Source organism: Cetorhinus maximus, chromosome 20 (genome assembly GCF_964194155.1).
Source record: "Cetorhinus maximus chromosome 20, sCetMax3.hap1.1, whole genome shotgun sequence".
Lineage (NCBI taxonomy): Eukaryota > Metazoa > Chordata > Chondrichthyes > Lamniformes > Cetorhinidae > Cetorhinus > Cetorhinus maximus.
In genome coordinates this window covers 76,151,347-76,159,537 of record NC_135898.1, presented here as the reverse complement: position 1 = coordinate 76,159,537, position 8,191 = coordinate 76,151,347, and positions in this window count along the sequence as shown.

Sequence of the window (8,191 nt, the reverse complement as noted above, 5' to 3'; positions counted from 1 at the left end):
GAATCACTAACATCAGCTTGTTGATTTCCAAATATAACTGTGCATGTGTGGATGCCAGGACTTCCTGTCAGTTTCACAGGACAATGAGGGCAAATGCTGACAGTTATGTCATCATTATAGCATTATAAAATAAGGCTATTATGCCTCCAGTCTAACAAGGAAGGAAGCAGTGTTGGATCTGGTTACAGGAAATGAGGCAGGGCAGGTGGAGTGTATTCCAATAGGATATCATCTAGCAAACAGTGGCCACATCATAATTCAGCTTAGAACAATTATGGAAAGAGAACAAATATTGAAGGTAAAAAATGCTCAACTGGGAAGAGCTAATTTCAGTGATTTAAGAAGGGACATAGCACATGTAGATTGGAAAAGGCGATTCCAAGGTAAAGCAGTTATAGAGCAATGGAAGATATTCAGAGAAGAGATAGTTCAGATACAAACTGGACATATTCCTTTGAAAAGAAAATGAGAACATCCAAAGCTAATGTGTTTTGGATGACAAAGGAAATTAAAATTAAAATGAAACAGAAAAGAAAGGGTTATGACAAATGTCAGGAGCAAGATTCGGTTAATAACCAGAAGGTCAGGGAAAGTAGAGCAGTGATTTTAAGAAGTTAATTTGGGAGGCAAAGATTAGCAGAAAAGATTTGTAGTCAATATTAAATTAAATCTGAAACATTTTATAAACATATAAAGTGTAAAAGGTTTGCTAAGGAAAATGTTGGGCCTATTATGGATCCAAAGGAAAATCTTCATATAGAAACAGAGGACTTGGCTAAAATATAAAGTGAGTACATTAAATCCATCATCAAAAAGGAAGAGGATGATGTGAAGATTGCACATAAAGAGGAGAAAGATGTTATATTCTGGACAGTAATAGAGAAGGCATACTAAAAGGATTAACATTATTGAAAGTTGGTAAGACACCTGGTCTGGATGGAATGCATGCTCAGTTGCTGAAAAAAGGAATGGTAGCAATAGCAGAAGCATTTGGCACAATCTTTCAATCCTCATTGTATACAGGAGTGGTGCCAGAGGACTGGAAGTTGCTAATGTTATACCACTATTAAAGAGAGATGGAAGAGCCAGTGTTTCGTGCTTGAAGACAGCAGAGCTTCTCACTGTCTTCTCAGTGAGAGGTCTTTATTGTACTGATCTCAAGATGACAGCCTCCAGGGAGAATGGTGCATGGCATAGCCACATGAGTATGACAAGCCAGATAGGGCATGTAGAACTGATTACATTTCAAACCCAAACACCCCCCTTTTCATACCAAACAAAGAAACAAACACCCCCCTTTTTCTAGTGAAGAAAAGACAAATTTGCATGCACAACCATGTGTAACTGTGAGTTACCCAAATTACCTACTATACACCCACTGTTCTCACGCAATAACAGCTGTTTATTTTACTAGCCAGTCTCTGCTGGGTTGATAACTTCCAAATTATGTTGGCAGCTCCTCACGTTTTTTTTCATGACTACATATTAATTCTTCAGGAAGTCTTTCAGGGTCACAACTTCTTTGCATGCCTTTTCTGCCTGCTGTTTTGCCTGGCTGTACATCTGATTGGGTTTTTCCAGCTCCCACTTTGTTTTGCCAACTGTGGAATTGAGGGTCATTATTTCCTCCTGCTCCCTTTGCGCGGTTTCTGAAATTTGTTCAGATCCTGCACAATTGAAGACTTCAGTTGATCATGCGTTTTCAACGGTATATACTCAGCTTGAATCTTGCACTTCAAATCTTCTAGTTCAGCTCTGATGTAAACATTTTGCTGTAGAAAAACTTTATTAACCTTTGGTTTGTGCATTTCATTACACAGATGTCATTGGCAACCATCTTGTGGTTTACTTGAATATTCTCTCCCTCTCTCTGGGGTCTTTTGTTGCCCTTTGTTGGCACATTCAGGGTTACCAGTCCAAGTTTTAGACTTGCTTAAGCTATGAGTGGCTGCTGCATCCTATCAATTATCTGGAATTCTAGACCTTCCTTCTTGCCATCACATTGGGCTCTCAGGCTAATTTGTCCTCTCGGCATAAACATCATACCACCAACGTTACTTTCAGGGGCTTCATTTTTGGATCATCATGTTCAGCTACTTCGCACTGGTCTATGAAGGTCACTAGGTTGCAGGACGCTCCTGTGTCTATCTGACACTTCTTGTTCACTTGATACTCTCCTTCTGCGGTCATCATTGTAACAGTCACAAACCATTTGTCACCTATACACTTGACAGAACCAACCTGTTGGATCGTGTATAGTTCTTCATCAGACTCTTCTGCTGATATCTCTCCAGTGGCCATCTGTATAAGCTTGTTTTGCTTCTTTCTAGCCAAACGCTTTTGTGCAAAATGATTCGGCTTCTTGCAGTTAAAACACTGCTTTCCCTATGCTGCCCAATTCTCCTTTTCCTTAGTATGATGTCGACCGCAGTATTTGCATCCTGCCCTTTGTCTGTGATTGCTCTGCTCTTTTGGCCTGGAATATGCCTCAGCATAATGTATCTCCTGGTCCGCTCTGCCATACATACACTCTAGCTGACATTTTACAACTTTCGCATTTCTGCACATGTCTATCGCTTTCTTTAGCATCAGTTTCTCATCTTTCAGTAGACTTTCTCTCACTGATGGGTCTTGTATGCCTAAGACTAATCTATCTTTAACCAGATCATCTTTTCGTTGTCTGAATTCACAAGATTCTGCAAGCTTTGTTATTGCAGTCATATACTGTTCAATTGTTTCCTTTTCACCTTGAGCTCTAGTGTTGAATACATAGCGTTCATATGTAACATTCACTCAGGGTTCAAAGCGTTCGTTCAAGGCTTTCAAAATCTTTGCCTTCTGTTTTCTTTGCTCGTCGGTTAGATTTAGAGCGGTATACAATTTGTAGCAGTCCCTCTCCAGCAGTATGAGAAGTATGAGAAGTGCGGCTATTCTTATTGGTTCTGGCTTGTTAATTAACTATGTTGTGAGCTCTTAGCTTTGCCATTGCAAGTGGAAAAACTGCAAGTTCTGCCACATATCGCCTTTCATTTCAAGAGGAGCTGAGAGGGGGAAATTTACAGTAGTCATATTCACTCACTCAGTATCTGACTTGTGGCCTTAGGTTTGTTTGCTTTTCTTTGTCCTTTTTTCATCAGCTTTTAGCAGATTCGAACATTTCTGTGTGGCCTGGGTTCTCAGTATCTTCTCTGTAGCATTTGCAGGATTTTAAATCTCTATTTTAGCTCTACTTCCTGACACCATATTCCATGTTTAATGACAGCAGAGCTTTTCGGCGAGAGGTCTTTATTGAACTGATCTCAAGATGGCAGCTCCAGAGAGACTGCATCATGGCATAGTCACATGACTAAGGCAACCCAGATAGGCCATGCAGAACAGATTGTATTTCAAACTACAGGCCAGTCAACATCAGTGATAGAGGAGTTTCTGGAAAACATTATCAGGGACAATATAAACTTTTATTTGGAAAGTTATGGGTTAATCAAGGAAAGCCAGCATGGATTTGTTAAAGGCAAATTATGTCTGACCAACTTGATTAAATCCCTTGATGACTTAACAGAGAACATTAATCATTGTAGCACAATAGATGTTGTATATATGGACTTTCAAAAGACATTTGACAAAATGCTACACAGGTTTGTTAATAAGATGGAAGCTCGTGGAATTAAACAGGAAGGCAGTGGTTTGGAAATAAAATTGGCTTAATCACAGAAAGCAGAGGCCGGTGATGGATGTTTTTCAGACTGGGAAGTGATTGCAGTGGTGTTTCCCAAGGGTCAGTTTTGGGTCTTTGTAATGTTTACAGATAACCTAAACTTGAGTGTAGGGAGCAGTATTATAAAGTTTGCGGATGATACGAAATTTGGCAAAGTAGTACATAGTGATGAGGATAATTGTAGACTTTAGGTTGACATAAACAGAATAGTGAAATGGGTAGAAACATGGCAGATGGAGTTCAGTATTGAGAAGTGCAAAGTGATATACTTTGGAGGATTAATATGGAATGAAGCATACTATAAATGGCACAATTTTGAGAAGTGTAGATGAGCAGAGAGGTGGTATGGCAAGTTGATAAGCTGGTTAAAAAAACATGTCAGAACATAAGAATTAGGCAATTGGCTGATTGAACTTGTTCCACCATTCAATAAGATCAATAAGATCAAAAGGCTGACCATTTACATCAAATCCACTTCCCTGCCATATCCTTTGTTAACCTTAGTGCCCAAAAATCTATTGATCTTAGTCTTGAATATACTCAGTGACTGAACATCGAGGATTCTTAAAATTTTCTCATTTCAGTCCTAAATAGCTGACCCTTTATCCTGAGACTGACTTTTTATTGCAAGTGTGTTGAAGTCCAAGAGTAAGGAAATCTTTCTGCAATTATGCAGGGCTTTGGTGAGACCACACCTGGACTGCTGTGCAGAGTTTTGGTCTTCTTACCTAAAGAAGGATATCCTTGCCTCAAGAGGGGGTGGAACAAATGTTCAACTGATTGATTCCTGGAATGAGAGGGCTGTCCAATGAAGAGAGACAATGACCCTTAGTTCTAGACTCTGCAGCCAGAGGAAACAGCTCTTTGCATCTACCCTGTCAAACCCTTTAAGAATTGTACATGTTTCAATGAAATCATTTTTCATTCTTCTAACTATCAAAGAACATATGCCCATTCCACTTTATCTCTCGTCATAGGATGTATGTCAGCTTTCTGTGATTCTTAAGCAAGAATTCAAAAAAATCTTCTAACTAACAATATTTACTAGTCTCTTGCTTTTTGAAAAATATTCTGCTTTTCTATGCTTCCTACCAAATTGAATAATTTGGCACTTCCCCACATTGTACTCTATCTGCTACTTTCTTGTCCAATCATTTATCTGGTCTATATCTCTTTGCAGACTTGTTGCATCCTCCTCACAGTTTACTTTACCACTAAGATTTATGTCAAATATAAACCTGCATATATTACATTTGGTACCCTGATCTAACTCTCCGATATAGTTTTGAAGGCTCAAGCACTTAACCTTTTGGAAACCCACTAATTACTAACCCAAAAATGACCCATTCATTCCTACTTTCTACTCTTTGCCCGTTTACCAATCTACAATCCATAATATATTATCACTAATCTCATGAGCCCTAATCATGTGGGTTTCTTGTGTGTATAAATAGAAGCATAGAATATAAAAACAAAGAGATCTTGCTGGCACTTTATACGTCACTGCATAGGCCTTAGTTGGACAATTCTGAGCATCACACTTAGATGGGGTATGGAGGTTTGCCAGAATGTTACCAGGGATGATGAACTTTAGTTATGATGAGAGATTGGAAAAGTTAGGACTTTTCTCTTTGACACAGAGAAGATTAGGAGTGTCCAAACAGATGTTTTCAAGATGTTGAGAGGTTTGACAAAGCAGACAGAGAAAAACTATTCCCTCTGGTGAGTGGACCAATAACCAGAGATCATGGATGTAACTTTATTGACATAAGATCTAGAGGGGAGATGAGGAGAATTGTTTTCATTCAGAGTTGTTGGGATATGGAACACTTTACCATAAAAGGGGTGGAATCTGATTGCATAAATAATTTTAAAAGAGAGTTGGATGGGTTCTTGAGGATGAGGAATTTATGGGCACAAAGTAGGGACATGAGATTTAGCATGGCTGCTCTTTCAAAGAGCCAGCACAGGCATGATGGGCTGAATGATTCCCTTCTGTTCTTTTACATGTCTGTAATTCAATTAAATCCCACATTGGAGTTTAGGCTGACACTTTAGTGCAGTAGTGAAGGTGCTGCATTGTTGGAGATACTGTCCTTCAGGTGTCATTAAACCTTCGGTTGGGTGTAAACAATCCTGTGACAATGGTAAAGAAGAGCAAGAATCCTTGCCAAGATTCATTCTACAACCAATGCTTTTAATAAAAAAATGATCTAGTCATTTATCTCATTGTCATTTGTGGGTTTTTGCTGTATGTAATTTGACTGCTGTGTTTACTTACAACAATGATTACAATCCAAAATCCACTTTATTAGTTGCAAATAATGCCTTGTGGGCATGTAAGATGCTGCATAAGTACAGTAGAAACTTTCTTTCCTTCAATAGATACAATTATATTTTGGGGCTGGTGAAGAAGATGGAGCCTCTTTGAATTACCAAATCAATTTGAAACAATCCACAGTTTTCTCATAATTTTTTTTGCAAAACCAATGAGAAGGGCCTATCTTGGGACAGGTTTGACTTTTATAGGGGGCAGTTGTTGTTTGGTGTGAAGAACCGCTTCCTGTATGCAGCTTTGGTAATGACTAGATTTGGAGGTTCCATTTTCCAATTAAACAGATTTTTAATCTACAATGGAGTCAAAGGTAATGGGGTCAGGCAGGAGAGTTAAGTTAAAGCCTCAATCAGATCAGCCATGATCTTATTGCTTGGCAGAGCAGGCTCGAGGGGCCTACTCCTATTTCTTATGTTGTTATTTGGGCTCAGAGTAGACAGTGCTGTCAAGATTAAGGAAGACCAAGCATTAAGAATATCAATGTTTATGTGCCCAATATCAACACTGAAACCACCAATGATACCACATTCCCGCAACCAGAGCGAGCTTACTTTTTGTTTTTGTTTTTTTCAATAATTTATATAGATTTTTCTTTTCCCACCTATTTCCATTATTTTAAAATCTACAACTAATACCTTGTCAGTCTTTCCACCCCACCCCCACTAGAGCTGTACCTTGAGTGTCCTGCCATCCATTCTTAATTAGCACATTTTCTTAGATAATATCACCACCTTCAACACCTCTTTGATTCTTTTGTCTGTGACATCTTTTGATTATCTGCTCCTATCACTGCTTGCTTGTCCCTACAACCACCCACCCCCCTTCAACTTCTCTCTCCTCCCCACCCCCCACCTTAAACCAGCTTATATTTCACCCCTCTCCTAACTATACTCAGTTCTGTTGAAGAGTCGTGAGGACTCGAAAGGTCGACTCTTTTCTTCTCCACCGATGCTGCCAGACCTGCTGAGTTTTTCCAGGTAATTCTGTTTTTGTTTTTTTTTACTTTTGACACTCAGGTAAGACTTCAAAAAGATTTGCAGTGCATTATAATGAGTGATGCAATTTCAAAAATATCTTGCAGCTAACATCAGATCTGTCAACATTGGGAAGATAAATGAATTTAACATTTATGATCTGCTGGAGTGAAACAGACTATAAACCTAATTAATAAATAGTCAAAGAGTTATTGCAGCACAGGAAGAGGCCATTCAGCCCACTGAATCCAAGTTTGTACAATAGGAAATTCAGCATCTAAAATAATGAAAATAGCAAGATTTGTTATTCCTTTTAAGAAGAAAGCCTGGTTACTTGAAGACTTTTCATATTAAATGTATTTAAGACACTCCGATTATGGAGATTTTGTCAGAAACTGCTAATACAAGAGGTAACATCAACAGTTCACTCACCACTACACATTGCTGACATTGCTCAGAGACCATTTTTAATTGAGTGCCAATATCACAGAAAGTTTGAAATACAAATATATTTAAGTTAAAATATTTTGCTATATGAGAGCTGAAAAAAAAACCCAGAAGTATGCTATGCTGTACCTACGAATTTCTCAACCTGGGCAATCTTGTTAGCTGACGCATGTTTCAGTTTGTTTTTTGTTCACCTGCAGCGCAAACCACACTTGTGAGTTCTGACTTCAACATTCGAGTGGTGTCTCGCCTTCCATATTCTTAATATTCACATCAGTACTAGGTAAAAGAGAAAAAAAAAGCACTGCACACTCAATACACATCCTTGAAGAAAGGAGACCACTCTTATTTTTAACAGTATCTGAAATAATGAAAATAACAAGATTTGTTATTTTTTTTAAAAAAAACCTTGTTGCTTGATGACATTTCCTGTTAAATGTATTTAAGACCCTCCGATTATGGAGATTTTTTGTCAGAAATTGCCAATAAAAGAGGTAACATCAACAGTTCACAGGTGGGAATTTGATGCCGATGAAAGGGGGCTCCATTTATATATATATATATATATATATGATGTTTGCAATGTGAATCAGAAGGCCTTGTAAAACTAGTCACCCTTCAGTGTGTTCAAAATAGGGAATCATTTTCCACTTGCTGCTGCTGCTGCTACTTGACACAAAATTGCGGTTGGTGTGCAATATTCAAACAGGAAGACTAGCA